Source organism: Plectrocnemia conspersa, unplaced genomic scaffold (genome assembly GCF_051122295.1).
Source record: "Plectrocnemia conspersa isolate PC_06_02 unplaced genomic scaffold, ASM5112229v1 ptg000014l, whole genome shotgun sequence".
Classification (NCBI taxonomy): Eukaryota; Metazoa; Arthropoda; class Insecta; order Trichoptera; family Polycentropodidae; genus Plectrocnemia; species Plectrocnemia conspersa.
In genome coordinates, this window is record NW_028277178.1 from 16,675,170 (window position 1) to 16,696,659 (window position 21,490).

General features: G+C 33.0%; 1 protein-coding gene across 1 annotated transcript in view; it reads left to right on the top strand.

Annotated features, from left to right (window-relative positions):
• The first annotated feature begins 8,857 nt into the window (after window positions 1-8,857).
• The window catches only part of mbl (splicing regulator muscleblind), a 190,009-nt gene continuing 177,376 nt past the window's right edge, over window positions 8,858-21,490 (top strand). Inside the window, exon 1 of the mRNA XM_088204640.1 lies at window positions 8,858-8,995. The gene's annotated coding sequence lies outside the window, so the exon portion shown is untranslated. The remainder of the gene's footprint in view (window positions 8,996-21,490) is intronic.

The window sequence follows — 21,490 nt, forward strand, 5'->3', positions numbered from 1 at the left end:
GAAAAGCATTGCTTAGTTTCGGTGGATTTTTAATAAAATTAACGCGCTACAACTGATAGCATCACCTCGTTTCAGGCAAAGTTTGAATGTTAGTGTAAAGATTATATTAAAAACATTAGTGTTTATGTATCTCAAAATCGCCAAGAAAGTTATTCAGACGCCCGTGCAGACGTTAATGGAAACCTTGACTTGTGTGATACAGCATTTTTCTCTGTATGCTGAAAACGCCTATTGTTGCATATTTTAAATTTGCAACGCTCATGTTCTTAGTATGTCTGCCTTGCATAAACGAAGCGTTAAAATATTAATGCCAGGCTCTTTGTGTTTGAGAAATTAGGTGCGAACTTGCAGCGCCGAAATGAGTACGCCAAGTATTTATTGCCTCGTTTGGTTCTTACCGATAACTCGTGCTAATCTTTTTCTAAGGAACTCTCCCGTCTATAGCCATGTTTTGCCGTTTTATTTGGAGGTATTTTATGTTTGGCTGTTCAAACCGAGCGTGGGCGCAGAATGTCACAAGTCGTTCTTTCCGTCCGAATGCTGCTCAAAGGAAACCTGGAGCAGCCCGGTTGCTCGTATCCTTCGCGTGTCCTTGGACTCTGCAAAAGGACGTTTGACTAGTTGCTGAATTCTGCGCGGATAGCCTTGACCGTCGTCCTGGTGCAAGCGACCCACGCCACCGCCCCCGCGCCTCCGCCTCCCGAGCCCGACGGGCGATAAGCCATCCACAATGGCCAGGGAATTTGATCGGGCGATGGCGGACCAAATGCATTATATTCGCGCGTATCATACCCGGCCTTGACTCGCAGACTCGTCTTTTTTACTTGTGCCTCTGTATGTGTGTGCATGAAAAAAAACAACGCCGACGATGGCATATCTGCCGAGTGACGTCGTCGCTTTTTCGCCTATTGTGCGACGAGGCGGCGTGGCGGCCTAAACCAGTGACCTAATGGCTGCCGGCCCGGCCCGCACATGATTGTTTCGACGAAGGTCACGTGGCTACGAAGCCACGCTCCCGTGCGCGTGGCGTATGCAGCTGGACGCGGCGGAAAACGCAGCCTCGGGCGCCAAAATTCAACGGGCACGCTGGTGTTGCACATCCAGAACCTAAGCACTATAAAACTCATTTATTTACGCAGCAGATGCGGCTAATTATTAGTAACCGATCGTTCACACTACGACTTTCAAACTGGTATGAAGTTACTTTCCTGTTATCAGGGGGCAATTTTATTTTAAAAAAATATTTTCGATAACTTTTTTATACATTTCGGGTGGTATCTCAACTTTAACTTAGCGAATATTGGTTTTTAGGTTCTCAAATATTTCGGGTTTGTCGGCGTAGACACGACTCTTAGCGTAAAACCCTACAAAAAATCCAACGGCGTAAACTCTTTCACCGCGGATGGCTTCTATAGAGGTCATCAAGAAAATCTCCAGTACTCATTGAGCCTTATAATATGTTTTTATAGTATAATTTAAGGCTGTAAATTACTTGAATTTATTGAGCTATAATATTTTAAAAAAATACGGCAGGAATAAGTGCATATTAACAAATTTCAATAAGCCGCCCAAAAATATCAGCCGCGGTGAAAAGGTTAAATCGCATGATCTTGGCGGCCAGTTTACGTCACCAAAACATAAAATAATAACGCAAAACATCCAACTTTGCACCCGATGTGTGGCAAGTTGTACCGTCTTGTTAAAACCACATGTCTACCGCAGCAATATCTTCGATTTCGTGCCAAAAATAAGTATTATTCGCCTATAGCACTCACCATTGCCTGTTACGATCTGACCTTCATCGTTTTCAAAAAAGTAAGGCCACAATGCGCACGAAACAGTCACTTTTTGGGCATGTAATGGTATCTCGTGAATTACATGAGTATTTGCCTCGTTAGAGAAGAAGATTTTATTTGAGAAACAACATCAACTTCCACTGCTCTAAAACACAATCTGTGTAAATTATTCGCTGTCCATGATATCTGATCTTCTTGTTTCATCTAAATTTTATACGGGTGTAGGTGCAATTCTAGATGCAAAATGCGCCAAAGGGAGCCATATGAAAAGCCCAAAAGCTGCGAACACCGACGAATCGACAGTTCCGGGTGTTCTGCCATACTTTAACTTACAGCAGCAATTTTTCGGCTGAACAGGCGCCACGATAATGCACAGGCCTTACCCTATCTCCAATTTGTTCACTACGTTACGAATTAATTGCTCAGTAGGACGATGAAATTGATCATAATTTTCCCGTATATTTCGATACAAAATTTGTACTAATTTTTAAAAAGCTACGTGTACTGTCTTGAATTAACATTACCATGCCTTATTTTACTGAATAAAACCCGTCTGAAAAGTTGGCCATAATATGCGGTCTGCCACCTTATACATCGTATTACTTTTGTTTTGTTCGCGGCCTGCCACCACCACAATAGGGTAGTGCAGCGGTCCGTCAAGCAATTATCTATAGCTCTTGAATGTTCCATATGTCCCGCTTCGAAATTATATTGTGGACCACTACTATAAGAGTAGCCAGAAATAATTAAAATAAATATAAATAATAGACTAAGCGCATATATTTATGGATATTATCGTATGTTTGCCGATTTAAATAAATAAATTAGGTCAGAATAGCATAGTCCGTAAGACCTAGACTGGTAACTCAGAGGCCACGGGTTGGGATCCCCGCAGCAGAGAGATAATTTAAAATATACATAATAGTTCTCAAATAATTTTATAAATGTCACCGATTAAGATACTTTAATATTAAATAATTTATATTAAATTGAATGCATTTTTCATTTCTGATTGACTTACTTAATTAGTACTAATTTTCACTGTTGTATCGCAATAGTCTTACGCCTGTCAGATTACAACGAAATATATAAAAATTATTAAATTATTTAAAAAAAAATGATTTTATCTAAATGCTAATTTATACAATTAAATTTAATTAAAACGTCTTATAAACACCATACTTTTATTTGTGTACAAAGATGTGTTCTTAGTTATTTTATAAATCTATATTTAATATTTGTCTTGGTTGTTTATTATAACATATTTTAACACCTTCGTATTAAATTACTCTTTGTGTTAATAACTTATTAATTTTTACTATTACTGAGTATGATCAACAACTATATAAATATTATAGTTAAAATGGTATTTTAATTTATTTTATATGATGACTAAGAAAATATTATTCAAATATGCGCCAATAATTAAACATCAAAGTGTTCTTTCTATTAAATTGCGACTTATTAATAAAATATCGAAAATTATTTCGATGCGCGGCCAGATTCAGTTTTTCATAATAATATATATTTAAAACATCCTAATTTTATGCCTTATTTTTCTTTAGTTTCTCTATTCATTATAATTATTGTTATTCCTCAAATTTATTTCAATTTTTTGAATATTTTTAGTCTCTTGTCTTCGGTCATCAGCACGTCGCTGTTCAGCTTAAATTTTAACTTAAAAGTTGAAATTAACGCAGTAGACCTAGAAATGGCAGACAATATGCCATGTGCAAATGTCACGTCGCTACTGTTTGGGAGTTCTTATGACCGACAGACAGACACGTGTACAACTAAATATTATGCTTTTAAAATACTACTTTATTTAATTATAAAAATGAGCAATTTAATTATAAAAATGAATGTATATTCAAAATTTATATTGAACCGATTTTTAAAACATAATCAAGTATAACGTGACTGACAACTTCCGTGTTAATTTAGTATCCTTTCAAAAAAATGTTTCACAATCACGTTTTAAAACATTGTATGTACTTAAAATTTAACAAAGGGTTATTGTTCACACAACGTACACGCAACAAATAAGTTCAAATGAAAGCACAGTAATTTAAAAGAGTGCAACTGTATACTTCGACCATTTTTATAAGTATGAAAAACATTTTTATCTTTTTTTTTCAAAAAAGCATTATGTAAGGAAGTTCAAAGAATTTATTACAACGCTTTTTGTACATTTTTATAGTTAGTTCGTTGCAGGTCTTTCCAAGTTTTTATATTACTTTTTTATTAGATTTTTTTGAATCTGCGTCAGATCGCATCAGCTGCGCTGACTCGATGAGATTTTATCTTAGTGAATTGTTAAAAGTCGTGACGGTTTGGATCTTACCCACGTTTGGGTTATCTCTCCTTCGTTTAAATTCAAAATGGAAGATTCTTGCCGCTGCACTATGCTATCGCCCTCCTTTTTTCGAGTATGTGCGCAGAATTATGGTTGCGAAACGATCATATAAATCAAGCTAGCTCGAATCGCCTACGATTAGTATATATTTGGTCGACTTCGCGTCGCACTCACTGACCGTATGTATCTAATGTGTGTAATCGTATTCATTTCGCACTGGCCAAGTATCAAAAAAGCAACGTATGTCACTCATTCGACTGCTGGCAACGTGACATTGCAATACCTACTCTGGATTTGCTGTCAAATTTGTTGGATCGCTAAAACTTGACGAGAGTGTCATTCGTGACAATCCTTATATTTATATATTTATAATATACCTCTTTGCATAAATACATAATTTTTTTTAGATAATTCCATAATATATAATTTTATTTGCATTGTTATAATATTTGCACTGTTCAATACATTCCAACTAACGGTAAAGTTTATTTTATCTTTCAGCGCGTTTATTTGCGTGCAATTTGATCGATAAAATCGTTTAGTTATTGGCCGACCGATAAGGTCGTTTATTCAATTTTATCAATGTTTACTAATTGCATAGACACACCTTACTATTCATAATAATCTGTAATCTTACTTTACGAATTTCTTAAAATTGTTAGCAAAATGACTATTGCTAAATATTTTTTTTTTTATTTCTATTAGATATAAAAAATACTCGCATGATGTAATCTAATTAGATTTTTATTTTCCTGAATGTCAGATTCTAATGCCAAATTATTTGAAACCGCACCATCACCAATAACATTAAACACTCTAATTGCCCAATTTAAGCCTTTCACTGTTATCGACAAACTGTTGCATGAGTATATAAAGTAAATTTGCAATAATGCATTACGCGATATATGAACAATCAACATTTCTCGACATTATCGTTTTTTGTGCGAAATTAATTAAGTTAAGCTGTTAATATGAGAACCTCGGACAATGTTCCATGGAAAAACTATTTGTTATCTAATGTAAAATATATATTAACAATATTGCAATTTAAACATAGTTTATTTTCAATATAACATCATTTCTGACTAGAGTTTTACCATAGTTGTAATTATAATTAAAATATTTTAGAGCATAAACTAAAATGCTATCAGGCTATTAAATGTTTTATTGTAAAAATAACTTAATTAATATTAATCCAGTTATGGCTGGTCAAAATTTGATTTTATAATATGCTTATTTTGTAAATTCATTAATTAAATGTTTTATTAATTAAATAATAAATATTAATATTATATATTATGCGTTATAATAATTTATTTAATTAATCATTATTCGTCAATTTATAATAAAAATACATAACCGTTCATACATTTGATGCGGAAAATTAAAGAATAATTCATATTAGACGCTTAAATTTACTTCAACAACTTCCATGTCGATGGCCTTAAGTGTAAATTGACTAACTCCATAACTCTCAAAGAAACTGCGTGGTTTAATTTAATGTAGTTATCTTTCATATTTAAGAGGTAGTTATATTTTATACAAGGAGAGCCTTATATTTTTCAATTCATAAAATTGACAAAACATTTTTTTTAATAATAGATAAATTCTTATGTTCATATCGATCAAATATTTTATTTTTAGATTTATCACACCTTTTGTTTTTCAAATTCGTACGTTGTATGTGAACTAACAATCAATTTTGAATTACAACAAATAAATAATATTATTTTTAGTCACAAACGCAAATAATATTTATAAAACCAAACAAGTTACATTTTTTTTATTTCACTTTAAATAAAAATATTATAATCAAGAACATGCTAGAGCAGCGTTTCTCAAGGTTTTTGGAGTCGTGACTTTTTCTTAACGGTTATGTAGCCTATCCCCCTCCTAAATAAAATAAAACAAAACACAATATATTAAATAAGTATATATACAAAATTTTAACTGTATATTGTATATAACATATATACGCAATAAAAATAAAATGAATTTAGTCCTTGCAACGCAAAATTTCGAATGATTTACTTTTTTTATTGTATTTTTCTATAAATGTAATAAGATTAATTTAATCACAAATATTTTTTCCTTATTTAATAAAAATCAATATATTAAAACCATTAAGATTAAATGTGAATATGACACTGCAATTCATTGTTTTTTTATATTTTATTTTTAAAAAACATGAGCTTAAACGCCATTTTTATTGCTTTAATATTCGTCATAACATGCATATTTTTTCAATTAGTCTAGCTATTTATTTAAAGTAAAAAATATAATAAAATCAAATCAACATAATTTATTTAGAATTTTTATACATCTAAATTATAATCATATCAATTTAAAACTCAATTTTGGTATTTTGCAGCATAGTGAGAATTTTTTGTGCATTTTACTACAAATTTGAAAAAAATGCTAATATGTGAAATATATGCAGCAAAATTCAGATATATACTTATTCACAGTTATTTCGCTAAAATAAAATACTTGAGCTATGATGTTTCACATAAGATTTTTTGAACAAATATAAATTTTATATAATATATTATGCTAAATTTCTTTGCACTTTAAACAAATATAAAAATTTAATCGTAATATCAGGACTAACACTATAATATTGAGCGGCAGAAAATAATTTTCCTCTTGCAACTCCCTCCCTCTAAGTTATTATCAATAATGCTAAACATTATACATATTATAGGTAGCATTGTAAAATATTCTTTCGCCATTCATTATTTTGGATTATTGATATTTAAAAATATATAATGATCAATTAACACATTTTTTAAATTTAGTTTATATTAATAATACTAAACATTATACATATTACAAGTTTCATTTTTAAAGAAAAATAAGAATATTTAAAAAAAGATGAATACATATGCCACGTTAAATTATTTATCAAGTCTACGAAATACGGTGTTGACTAGTACCGCAAAGGTCGTGGGCTCAAGTCACTGCAGCAGACTCCAATTGCTATTTATAAAAATGCGATATTATTAAAAACCGGCATATATTGACTTTCAAACTGAAAGTTATGTTTAATTACTTGTACAGTAGGTATAAATTTATATCATTGTAACGTATTGGGCTTACGCATGTCAGCTTACAACAAAAGATCTAAAAATAAACAGTTTATTCCTTTAATCTAAATGCTAATTTTTACACTCATTCATTTTATGCATACATATTATATTAATTAAAATGGCTTATGAACAAAACACCTAAAGAAAAAGCTGCAGCAAACACGTTTACCACCCCACCCCCGTCCCCCATAAAACAATTCATAAATAGTAATTTTATGTTTAATAAAGTAAAATAACGCATAAATACAGATTCGTTGAAATACATAGCCTTTAAAACTTTTAACAAACTAATAAAAACAATCGCAAAGAAAATGTATTTCTCTCTCTCTCTTTTTTTTCAATTAATTTGTGAACATATATATATTATATATTCTCGGAATGAGCATTTCAACTCATGATAAAGAAAAAAGTAGTATGTATATATGTGTATAATAATCACATTGTATATGATGTTCTCTCACTACATCCACACTGCTTTAGTTAGAAATCTGAAAATTTGCATACTGGCAGTTTCGTATGAATTAACGACTAGGGCCATTTTATCATTTATGATATTTTACTTCGTTTGTGTGCGTGTACGAAATACTTATTTGTATATGTTATAATAAAATACAATTAAATCTGTTGACACGGTACAATTCCTCGCCGAGTCCCTACATTTTTTGTACGCTCTGGAAAGCCGCTACACAATTTTATTTCAACAGTTGGAGCTTCAAGCATGTAACATGAATCAACCTAGATTATGCAAAATAGATTTAGGTTGTGCGTCAAAACATTGCTACCAAACATGACTGTGAAAACAAGAACTGTGCTGAAGGGGAAAATATTGACCAGCGTGCATTTTAACTTTAAATTATTTATTTTGTAATAGACTAAATAAATCTTAAATCGTTGAGGGTAAATTTAGAATTACTTTGTTTTTATTATGCTCAATTATATGTGCCTTTCCCTTAAGTAAACGCGCCCAAAAGATTATTTATAAAGCATTAAAACGGATATTTATGGATTTATATAGATTAGTATTTTATTTTTCTTCTTCTGATATCTGGATGCGCTTGTATTGTACATACATATATATTAGTTCAGATATAGATTATTTTAATACTTTAACGGTTAATCGAAAAAATCATATGAGACATATCTCAAAACATGGAATTCGCAGTTGACTTTTAAACACGTCGAATATTTTCACATTAAAAAAGCATAATTCGTTAATCGCAAAAACGAATCCGACATCGCAAGCTTTTGCGGTCGCCGCTCCGTCGGGCGCTTCGGGGTGGGAGAGGGTGGGACGGAGGTTCGGCTCCGCTCGCGTGCACGTGCGTTGGGCGCCCCTGCTCGCCGCCGAGCGCCCCTCCCTAGTGCGCGCGCAGGCGGCGGCGCGCCGAGAGCGAGACGCCGCTACCCGAAGAGCGGGACGGGTATCGCAGAGAACGGACTCGCGGCCACTGTGCCGCGCCGCGCCGACCGGACCGCACCGCCGGCCCCGACACGCGCCGAGGCGCCCCTGCCTCCGCACGCACACACCGTATCTCTATAGCCCGACAGAGGAAAATGTGAATCGCATCTCCGCACGTTCCGACCGATCGTACATGCGCTCACTTTTCGCCGACGGACTTTTCCCCGCCGCAACGACGCGTGTCGTGCGATCGAATCGTATTCGCCAGTGTCAAAACGTTCTGAAAAAAGCAAACTAGTGTACTGTGTGCTACGACGGCGTGACTGAACTTTTTTTGACCGTCGTTCAATCATCGGTAAGACTGACATTTCATATTGTTTTTAAATGCGATAAACAAACAAATAAATGCGCGCCGTATATACACGTGCGCGCCGGGAAACTCCCGTACCTGCAATTTGTGCAATCGCACGTGTTGTAATTTTATGATCGAGTGGCGCATTTAAAACTAGCCCGATTTCCTAATAACTGCATTGACTCGTCACATTTTTAATCACAACACGTACAACGATTATTTTTGAAATGATACGTTAAATTACGAGCTGATTTCAAATATTGACGGTTATTTTTTCACCCACAACGCATACAGATTGTTTTTAAGTCGATCGATAGTATTTTTTTTTACAAAAACTACATGTAAATATATATGCTGGTTTAAAATATGTTGTTTTAGCTTACAATTTTAATATAACGCAAAATATATCAAATTCTTGTGATAAAATCATTTTACATATGTAAAATATTAAATTAAAAAATAGTTTTTAATAGAAAACGTACAGTTTTTTATTATTAATTTAACACAAAATATTGCAGTACAAAATTTATATAAAGTAAAATTACGTGTTTAAAAAAATCTATCGTGACGCATTGGGGAAACCTGTCAAGCTATTATGGTTAGATTAATATCAATAAGTTACGCGCTTATTTTAATTATGTTATAAGTATGTTCAGTAATATAAAAAAAATATTTAGCACATTATTCTATAAAAATCATGTGCTGCTTTTAGACATTTTATGATTTTTAACATGCATGCTTTTTGTGCAGTTGATCAATATTAATAGCAAATCCAATATGACGCATTGGGGAATCCTAACCAGTCATGATTGTGAGATTTATTTTTTAATCTAAGTTACGTGCTTATTTTATTTATAACACATTTTATCTATGATTAATATTAATACAACACAATGTTGTAGTTCTCAAGACAAAAATATAAATTATGGTATTAGTTTGAATTCAACACATCCAGTTTTTTTAATCAATAAATATTTAAAATACTATACTTTGATATTTTGTTAAAAAATGATCAATGTAATATATAACACAATGTGCTGATTGCAAATATTCCTGTATAGTTTTATTTTATATAAACGGATTATGGAAAAAAATATTTTATTTTTTACTTTTCTGTTACCAGGGTAATTATTTTTTTAAATGTTCAAAATAAATTTCTAACAAAAAGGGTTCTTACAATTATTTTAAAATGAGCCTAACCAATATATTTAAAAAAGCCTCCGATAAATAGTAGCGTTTTTTTTTTTAATATTACTATTAAGTAAAATTGCGTGCTGATTTTATATATTTCATATGTTTTACTGTAACACGTATACTTTCTTGTACAGTAAATCAATACTAAGGCTTTCGTGACGCATTGGGAAAAACCATGTTTTTGTGTTTTCAAATAAATAAAAAAATTCTAATTGTGACAAGAAATTGTAAATTGTGTTTTTTCAAAATTATCAATATAATTATATGCTCAGGTACTCTAATTCATTGATTATTTTTTTCTTAATATAAATAAAATAATACTGCATTTACTATAACACTACACTATTATAAGTAAAATTACGTTTCTTCTACAATGATTCACGCTGGTTTCAAATAATGTCTACAATATTGCAATGCTAACAAAATATTTTTTGCTCGGTATTTTTATACAAAATTTTCATATAACATTATATTAAAAATTGTTTAGTATTTTTTAATGATGTTTTAAATTACGTGTTAAATTAAAATACTTGATTTATTTTTACTCACAACGCGTATTTTTTTTATATCGATCATTATTATTATTATAATGCAAAATATTGCCACACTTTTGATAAAAAAATGTTAAATATTTTTAATACTAAATTATGTATATGTATTAATTTACATAAACTAATAGCTTATGGTGTTTTTCATATTCTTATGCCACTTTATTTGTGTTTTATTTTATTTTCACCTTTGAGTAACTTGTGGTTATTATTTTGATACATTGCTATTCTTTTTCTTAAATCATTGTTAAAACAAGTCATATCAAAAGCTCCGCGTAAGATATGTATATTAAATAAATTAATATGTGTGTGATACTGTGATGACACATTTGAAATCAGTGAGTAATTTTACTTATAAATCGTACTATTTAAGCTACAAGATAGTTTTGTTATATTGTATTAGATCGGAATATTATGATAACAAGTGGCATTTAAAATAACTGAGGCATTAATCACAAGAACACGAATCGTTAAATTGCCACTTTTTACCAAAGTATGTTTATATCCCTAATATATTGCATGCAAATGTATATAGTAATAATTAAAGCAACTTGAATCGAAATCAATATAGATTGAAAGTATTTTATTCAAAAAAGATTTTGATAATAAGCTTATTCATTTGTTTTTTTTTTTTTTTGAAAAGGCAAAACCGCCTCACTGATTATTTAATTTTGTCGTGCTATAACACCGTATCAATGTTCCTAAACCCAGTTATAGTTCCCCAACTTCTTGGAGTTTCGAACTGCATTTATCAATTTCCAAAGTGCTCTCCCGTTTTAGCTTCGAATCAAAATATAGGCGTAAATTTTCTCTAAGATAAATTATTATGTGTATGGATGGCTTTTCGTTGTTTTTGCTCAGCAACCGAGAACGCATAAATCTCCCGACTTTTAACGATGTCTGAGCGAGTTTTCCGCGAATTTTCGAGGCGAGTCGTGAAATATGGACATCGTAGTTGTCGCCGCTGCGAGACGTAGAGTCGAGCTTTTTGTCCATCTGCCCATCGAGATAAAAACGATCTATTTTAGTGATTAATTAACCTCGATCCGGCGCTGTTGTGTAGTGCGCATTTTTTACTGTCGAAATATTAATATTTTAGCTATTTATAATTTGTATCAGATTGTTTGGGTTATATACTACGGCTAATCTTAATCGTGGATACTTTTTGTTATTATGCAAAATAAATGTATATAAGCCATCTTGATTATACAATATGTACAATGCAGATAGATGTAATGTACGTTACTAACTGTGCTAATATGAAACATATGTGTGTAAACAAATTTATTTTATAACCGTCTGTGCGATATCAGCTATTTTAATCGCCCGTGATATTTTAGTCGTTCCTTTTATATGAACGTAAAATGTATTTATGTCATTATTTATTTTTACCGTAACGCACGTGATATGTGTTTTATATTAGCAACAAATTAGATTGCCAGTTATTTAAATACCTCAAGGCAAGAACTTGTTACTGATTTGTATTTAGACATTTGTAAAGTAACCAGTATTTTTTATAAAAAAGAGATGATGGAAATTGAAATGTTGAATATTTGATTTTTCGATGTTTGACATGAAAACTCTGGTTAATGCCAAAACACAGATTAATCATTCTGTAATAACTTATGCTCAATGGTTCGTTAAGGTTTTGGAATAATTTATGAGATGGAAAAGATATTACAAATAGTTAATGGTATTTTTATAAAAGAATAAGCATGACTTAACATATAATATTTATATTTTCGGTAAAATAAATGTTTAAAAGTAAGAGCATGTTAAATTTAGTTTAGTTAATATTATGAATATTATTCTACAACAATGTCAGTTAATTTAAAATTATCTTGGGTATTTTCATTTAATCAATAAACATTTATTATTATTAAAATTGCTTAATATTCAATTTATATTTTTTGTCGTGTGTGATTCATTATTATATCGAAAATTCTATGAATAATATTTGCGAAAACTAAATTGACCCAATAAAGCTATTCAACATCAGAATCTATCAATCAAGTCAGACCCGTCGTTTTATCATGTCAGATTAAATTTTATTTGAGAGTTCTAGACAGTGGGTACGGTATACACATCCTTTGTGTAATTTCATTAATACACAATGAGACTCAATCATCAATGAATTTTATATTAAAAGTAATACAATGTTGTGCAGAACAATCTGTCCGTTTTTTTTAAATAAAAAACGCGGCCATTTTTAAATGCAAAATATCTCACGTGGAAACGAGCGCGTATTTGAATACGCACCGTTCGTTCGTTCACCGTAAAAACTAGGCGTCGTCGTCTAGATTTTCGCTCATTCTTTGCACTTCTGCAACCGTGAAATTCTAACAATGCCGCCGCCTCCAGACAGGTCATTTGGTATTCAAATGTCGGGAGATGGGCTTCAAATGGGTCTCCGATTCCGAAGGTGTCTGCTTGATTCGATTACGCGGCGCCGGCGTTAGTTAACTTTGACCGTAACTCTCAGTTTGCTTTTGGTCCGATCAACTTTACAATACCGTAATCGGCGATATACACTTAGGCATGTATATGCATAAGCGCTTTATTTTCAGGCCGGCAGTAAATTTAAAATTTGCCCTTTTCGGAGACTAGGAAACGCCGCCAGTCACTCGTAACCCTTTTTCCCGTAATTACTCTCTTGGGCCCGTTTAACAGTCGCAGGGCCGAGTATAATTCACCAGTCTTCCCATAGCAGAATTTCGTTCTTGGCGAAATTTATCTTTTATACCTTCGTGCGTAATAAATGCGCGCGCAAAACTCTTAGCTCTGCGTCTTTTTGTATTTTGCGTAACCGCCAGCTGTTGCCCTGCTTCCCTAGCTATTTATACCGTCGATTGATAAACGCTCATTTCGGATGCTACATACACTGTTTTTTATCGAAAAAAATTAGACGCTCCATGCGCATTCGCGTAATCAATCTTGGCGTTAATAAGAGCGCTCGTTACACTATGAAAATAATTCCAAATAATAACCACCTTCGGCGCGTGAACTAGAGCGTGGAGAATGGTAATGCTGTTTTATGGATTTTAACGTAATAAATCTACCATTTTTTACATCATACGTTTTAATTAGTAGAGTCGACGCACTCTCGATTTAAATTGCACTCGCGCCCCTTCGATCTTCTGAAAAAGTTCTCGGTCCGCACTAATGAAAACTGCCGGCGCCGCCCTTTACGCTCATCTTTTAGAACTTTCGCATCGCAATAGTTTCTCAAAAGTTAATTCTTTGGCCAAACATAATGAGATTTTCGAAAGGCGTCGTCCATTTGTAAAGCGCCCCCTGCGCCCGGCCGACGTTTATTATTCCGCAGGCGAGCGGCGCGGACTTCGCGAGGGATGTTTACGCTCGAGCTAAAGTGAATTTTATGCGGGTGCCAAGCGAAAGGTGACTTACCCGATTACGTGACATTTTAGATAATTCAAAGATAAATTTCCGGTTGATGTGCGCTAGTGTTGTAGAGCTCTAGCTGGCTGGTTACCGCGCGTCGTGCCTCGCGAGGCGAAAGTCGTCTATCAAAAGTCTCTCGGGTTCGTGTACACTCGACTCAACCACTATTTTATGGCTCATGCCAAGATAAGACGCACACGCTCGGCATAATTGCGATGCAGACGTGTCCGTAATTTCCGACGTTCATACCACCCCATTTTCAGTGATGGGAAAGCGTATACAATCTTAGAACTAACCCCTTACTCCATGAACTACTCATTGAACTGTATGTATTCTCAAACGGTATTTATTTAATAAATATAGTCTGTTTTTTTAAATTCATTTGTTTAAATTGTATATGTGCGCCTATGTATATATGAGCCGTTATTTTTTTGAAAGTGTTGAAAATCGGTAGCTTTTGTCAGATAAAAATCCTATTTTATATTTTATAATCACATATTATCCTCATAAATTAATTAAAATAAGTTTAACTGTAAAATGCAATCACAGGATTGTATTTATTGAAAGTGGAATAATCATAATAGCATATTGTTACCTGAAACACATTCAATATAGTTCCATGTGTGCCGGGCAAAACCGAAATATAAAGCTTGCATTATTGTGGTTAAGAATTGTTCAATCAGCTGACAATAACATAAACGTTATTGACCATACATTTTTGTTGTCGGGTCATTCATTTATTTCAATGAACTTCACAAATGTATCTACAAAATTTATTGAAAAAAATGCTATATTTAAAGTTTTGATTTATTTTAAAAACGAGGAAGGCCTAAAATTTTCAACAAAATTACTATGTTACCACTGTACACAACTTCAGGACCTATAAGTGTATTTATAAATAATTTTATTAATATTAATTATCTTAACGAAGTAATTTTTTCATACTTGTTTATTTATAAATTCATAAAAATATAATTACAATTATTTTTAAGAAATTCAATTATTGGTTTACTTACATGTCTTTATTTTAATTATTATTTTTACATTAAAAAATACATCTTAGGAAAACCAACCTCAATTAAAATATAAATTTTAAATTTGCTATTATTTAAATTATTGGTGTAATTTAGCTGAAAAGTCGTTTATTGTCATTAATTATTATTGCATAATAAAATTTACCAAGTTTATAGTTTTAAAAACATTACCCGAATTAATTATCGTTTGCCAATATGCTTAAGTTGGTGTATGAATAAATTGACTTATACCACTTTCACAAACAACGGCTCATATATGAAATCTTCAATATTTTTTCATAATAGCTATGACTCATTTGGGAAACCTGTTTAGTCATGATGGTCATTTTTAGTAAACAAATAAATTAAATAAACTTCGATTCAAGACTCTTACAAAATTATTATTTATTAATTATATTTTTAACTAGGAAATTTGAATTAAGATTATTATTTATAACACAATTTTTTAAAAAAGTGCCAAAAAAAAATTTATAATTTCTCGAAAATTATTTTTATTGATAATTAAATTTATTCGAATATTTTCAGACATTTTTTTATTTAGCTGCATAAGAAAGGATGTGTCCGTGACAGAAGCTTGAAAATATGCATGCTCTCTTAGAAGTTTTTAATTTAGCTCGAAAGTATTTAAATAGCAATTTTCCTAACTATTCTGATCGGCCTTATCTTTGCTCTGGTAATCTAATAATCTGATGAGTAGAAACCGCTCCGCATGAAAATCGGCAGATTGCAAACTTGTTTAGAGGCTTTTCACAAAGTTATGCCATAAAATCTGCCTTTCGGCTAACTTAAATCTCATTTTTTTTAATAATATATTATAAAGAGTTCTTTTTTATGTTTACCTTTTTCGAAATATGAGACATATTTCTCTACAATTCGGGTATAAATACAAGAAAATAAAATCGACAATAATCAATCAAAATAGATTTTGGTCCTTCGCGCGTTCATTATAACAAATCGTCATATTAAAATTTGTTCTCTGTTCATCAGTAATACTATATCTAAAATAATATACCTAGATTTTCTTAATTTCACAGTTACTTTATGTCACTAATTTACCTTGTTGTTGTAATGCTTTGAGATTTACAATAAGTAAATATATATTATGTAAATGCCCTCTAAAAACAAGTTTTCTAAACTGTGTAAGTTTAGTTTTTAAATGCTTGAAAGTAAAATGTTTTTTATAGGTATGTGTAATGTATATTGTATTACAATTGACGTTCTATAATTTTGAGAATGTATTTTTTACAATAGCGCCTTTCCAATTTTCTCTCAGGCTAATTATTTCAATCTCTCTACATAGTAAATTGTAAAGTACGTACGGCAAAGAGCGCCGCCGAGCTGGACCAGAAACGAGTTTGAAAAGTTTCAACCGAACCAAAGTTCTAACAATTTCGATTTTAGTTCAACTTTAATAATATCGATTGTTCTTTTTTATGAACACGCCGCGTATTTGCATTCACGAGATTCGCCTGCGTGAAAATTAATATCCGGCGCGTTGATTGAAGAAATATGAACGTTGCATAAAAAACAGGAACAAGGTCGCAACTGCCGGTTTCCGGATTAGTCATAGAGCGTCAGTTTTCGCATTCGACCGTCCTAATTAAGGGACCTTGTATTAGTATCTTAGGTTCGTCGAGGAAATGGAGCGAATCGCGCTACTTCCCGACTTTACACGGTTAAAATTTGCGCAACGCGATAATTATGACTCCGAATCGACTTTTAAAGCTTTCGTTTGCATCGGCCGGCTGTTCGACACGCGATCGCCGCACAAACCGGTCCAATAATAAGACTTTCGATTTCAATAGCGAACGGATCTGAACGTGTTCAGCCTTGCCGGCGCTATCTGAATTAACGTCTAAGTGCCTTTTCCGATTCTCGTTTTCGCCCCATAATTAACGGCTCAATACTGATAGATAGAACCGTGCACAAGATTAGATAGCCTTGATTCATTGTACATCGTTTTATTCAAGTGAAATATCCAATTGAAAGGATAAACACCCGAAACGATGCGGTTGCCGCTCGTTGTGCTTCTGTGTAACGCCAGTTTGATCAATAACGGAAGTGTCGACGTTCGCACGTTTGCATCTGAATAAACAATTTGTAAATACATATGTATATATATATATATATATAGGTAAGACTGCTCTTATTTAATATTCGCATCGTTTAAAGCTATTACTCTTGCCATGAGTATACTATACGGATATATATTTTATTTAGATTTAAAAATTCGACCAACCGTGAACAAATCGTAGCATGTAGAGTAGTACCATTACGTCCGCCGGCAGTGGCGTAATAGACGCGGAGGGCAAAAAATCAACCTGTTAACATTTGAAATCGCGTTTGGCAAACAGTGTTGCTTTTGATATATTGAACGTTTTGTCGCTTTTTGGTTGAAAAAAGCTTTTATTTCTAGCGCAAAATGCGCCCGGCGCGTCGGAAATGTCAATCGTTACGCCCAAAAAAATACTGGTGTAAATTTAGCGTAAATTTGCTTTTAAATAACTAAATATTATAATTAACACGGTTGAAATAGCATCAAATAAACAGTCAAAACAAACGCACACAACCCCTCGCTTGACCAAATACACAATACATACTTGAATAATAAAAAAAATTATTCCTGCTACTTTGAATTATTAATATTCTTACAATTTTGCCCCTACATTTGGGACACAATAGAGAAACGTAGGATATATGTTTCCATTCATGTTGACAATCCATACGATTTAGGGACTCACCTTTCAAATACTATAAGCTATCATCGTCTAGCTCAGAATATGAATTCCTTAATTTTCTACTTTGGTGTTTAGTGTTTCTTTAGCATATGTGTTTCTATGACTTTTTAAATTATTAATCACCATATTCATTCATCGAAAGATTAGGTAAATCTAGGAAAACATAATCTGTGATAATCGATCTCAATTATAGTTAAATAATAATCAATAATTCTGATCTCCCAGACAGGATAGAAATTTAAAAACATTAGGGTCCATATAGGATTCGAACCACTGGACAATGTTATTTTTAATGCTAATGATATTTTGTTATTCAGTCCTTATCCAACATATTATAATACATTAAATTTGTTTAAAATGGTCATGAGTAGGTATTGTTTTAAAAAACAATGTAACCTTTTGTTGAGCTTAACCTATGCTTTGTTTCGAAACGCAACTCATAAAATACCGTAACGATTTTGCACTTAAAAAATGACTATGTCGCAATCAATGATGGCATCGGTACTACTTTCGCTCGCTAGAAGGTTTCGATACGTCTCGTTAGAGCGTACTTAACTGATCAGCCAGTTGCGAACGATTCAAATGACTTTTAAATGAGTCGCATCGAAATCTGACTGCGCCGCTTCGGTTACCCAACAACGGTTATTTTTACAATATTAATTAACCGCTCTCAGTGTGTGGCTTAATGCGCTTGCTTAGATTGAATTTTAAAACCGCACGCGAAAAATCCGACCTCGTGGATATTAATTAACGAAAACTCGAGTTGCGGGCGATTAATTTCGCCCGCGACCGTGCATATGCGTCGGGATAATCGAGTTTTGCCAAGTGGCTTTGCCGTAATTAATAACACTTTAATACACCCACGTAAATGCTTTCTCTTGTATTATACGAGCGATAGGGGTCGCGGCCGATTCATCATCCGGCGAGCCTGTCATCTCGGTTTTGGCATTCTCCGGCAAAACACCCTCCGACGCCAACCCCCTCGATTGAGCTTTTTCGCCAATTCAGCGCAAATATAAATTTGCCGTAACATTTAATTTATTCGTATATTTTAAATAATTCTTATTCTTACATAATATATGTCCAGGAAATATTTTTATTTTGAACATATGTTTGAAATATGCGTGTAGCGAAAATGCATCTGAACTCATAAAATAAAACTTTTGGTGAATGGAAAAGCAAAAGAAAAACTCTAAGGAGCATTTAAGGAAACTAAAAAATCTTTTAAATACATTAGATTTCAGCGATTTTTACCCATGACATTTCCCCTAAATATGAAAGTAAAGTTAAAAATTAGGAAGAAACAGTTTTTAGATATGTATTGGTAAAAAAGTATTTTAATTTAATTGTCTATAAAACACTTTCCAAACTATGAATTCATCCCTCGTCCCTCGTAATCATTCACTAAATCAGTGATTGTGGATTGAGAAGGCATGCTGCTTATTTCAAGAATTAGGCGTTGTTTGCTCGATAAATATGTTGCATATTATCTTCTTATTTTTAACTAACCGTACAACGGGGAATCAAATTACTTTGACATATAATAAATTATATATGTATTAATTTGATTTTTAACGGGCATTGTTGCTGCTCTTCGAAACAATTCAATGCTTTGTATGGTTGATTCAACGGGTGCAAAAACACGACAGACTCAATCATGAGTCATTCGTTCCGTTGCGCTGTTTGGACGAAGGGTTCTATCAAATGTGCATTTCCATCATTAATTATTCGTACGATGAAGAGCTAGCTACAACAGTGACCCCGCGGTTGATGCAATCGAGAGGATATTCGTCTTGATAGCTCAGCGGTCAGAGCGCCCTTTCGCCGAAGCGGAGGGAGGCCCCAGGTTCGATCCCCGGTCAAGACCCAAACGTCCTTGATGCTGCATTTAAACCGCGAAACGCTCGCCAAGGGTTTAGCTTCCCTCTCGATTTTAAGGCATTAAAAAAGTAAAATTTCATTTATATTCGAATAAATATTTACCACAGCACGAAAAAAAGGTATAAAACCATCAGAATTGCAAATGTGCGTTTATTTGTTTTTCAGAAAATGCCATGAAAAGTGAGCGAAGTTATCCACTTGTTATTCTGCGAGCGCCGGTTCATCCATTTGATTCTCTTTGTATGTGTGCATTGATCGGAATGCAAAAGCGTAGCACTTTATATATGTGTATTTACGTTAAAAAAGATAAAATGCCGGCGCACATCGTAGGAATAATTCATGACGACTGCAAAAAATAGGTTCGTTGTATTATAATTTTCGTAGACTATCGATCGGTGTGTTTTCAGCGAGGCATTATTTTTGGAGAGGCTTTCGGCCGACACGCAAGAACGCCGAAGCAATGGGTTTTAATCGAACTTGGCTGCGATCATAATCTGGCCGGCAGCGTTCGAAAACCTTTCGGGCGCTATAATTTTGGTAAAAAGCGACTGCGGCCCAAGGCGAGCGTTAACGCCAGTTTGTTGGCAATACTGCGAATGGAAATTGTGCGCCCCAATTGCCGTCGATAAATAAGACCTGAATTGGTTTACGAACGCAAATAGTGCCCTCGTTGGTCGTCTTTTATGCCGTATCACAATCGGATTGCTAGTAACGTTAATTTAATTCGTTTAATAGTCAAATATGTATAAAAAATACGACGCTCATAATGCACCAGATTTGATTAAATAAAACATTGCGCTTCGTTTTGTATTCTTATCTAGATCATTCATCGCGTCTTTGACTCTGTGATATTTTTTTTACTTAGCTAATGACTAGCGTCGTGATTATCAATCATCAAGTTAATCGTCAAACTAATCAGCACGCATAAAACACATCATTAACGCCATTAGTAACGTACAGTGTATGCGAACTAATTCGCTAATGTCATATGTGTTTTGTTTGATCAAGCTATGTAGTATTTTTAAGCTCGATTGCGTCGGACCGAGTGCTTCTTTTTGCCGTAATATTTCCACGTCCGTGACCTCCATAATCCTCGAGAGGAGAAAGAAAATGAAAATCGATAAAGCAAAGCTTCTATTATATTACAAGAGTTGTTTTTCTTCTAGTTCAGGGAGACTTTCCGAGGCAGTGGAATATCAACCGTTTTTCAAGGATAATCCTTGCGCTCTATAAAGATTAACAACTAAAGGTCATATTTAATAACACAATACAACAATGTTACACTTTTTGCCACACAGATAAGATAAAACTCATATGTTATTAAGTTTGTGAAATACGTTGTTCCTTTAATTAATAACCTCGTGCATATTTATTTATTATTATCATATATGCTATATATGATGTAGATAATTTATTATATAATAATAAACATTTTTTTATAAATAATCCAAATTTTGTATTTGCAATTGCATAGCAATGAGATTGGGCGTCACCGATTTATTTTAAACAGATCCAGACCACTAGGGTCAAATATCGGTAAACATTTAATATAAGTTAGGGATTGATGAATGTGCATAGAATGCCCGATATATGGTGACGGGATGTAAGTAATAAATATCGAAGTGTTTATTACCTAAATGGAGAGGAGAACAGCGATTTTTTAGACTATTTCTGTCAATATATTGTAGTATAAGTAGAGAC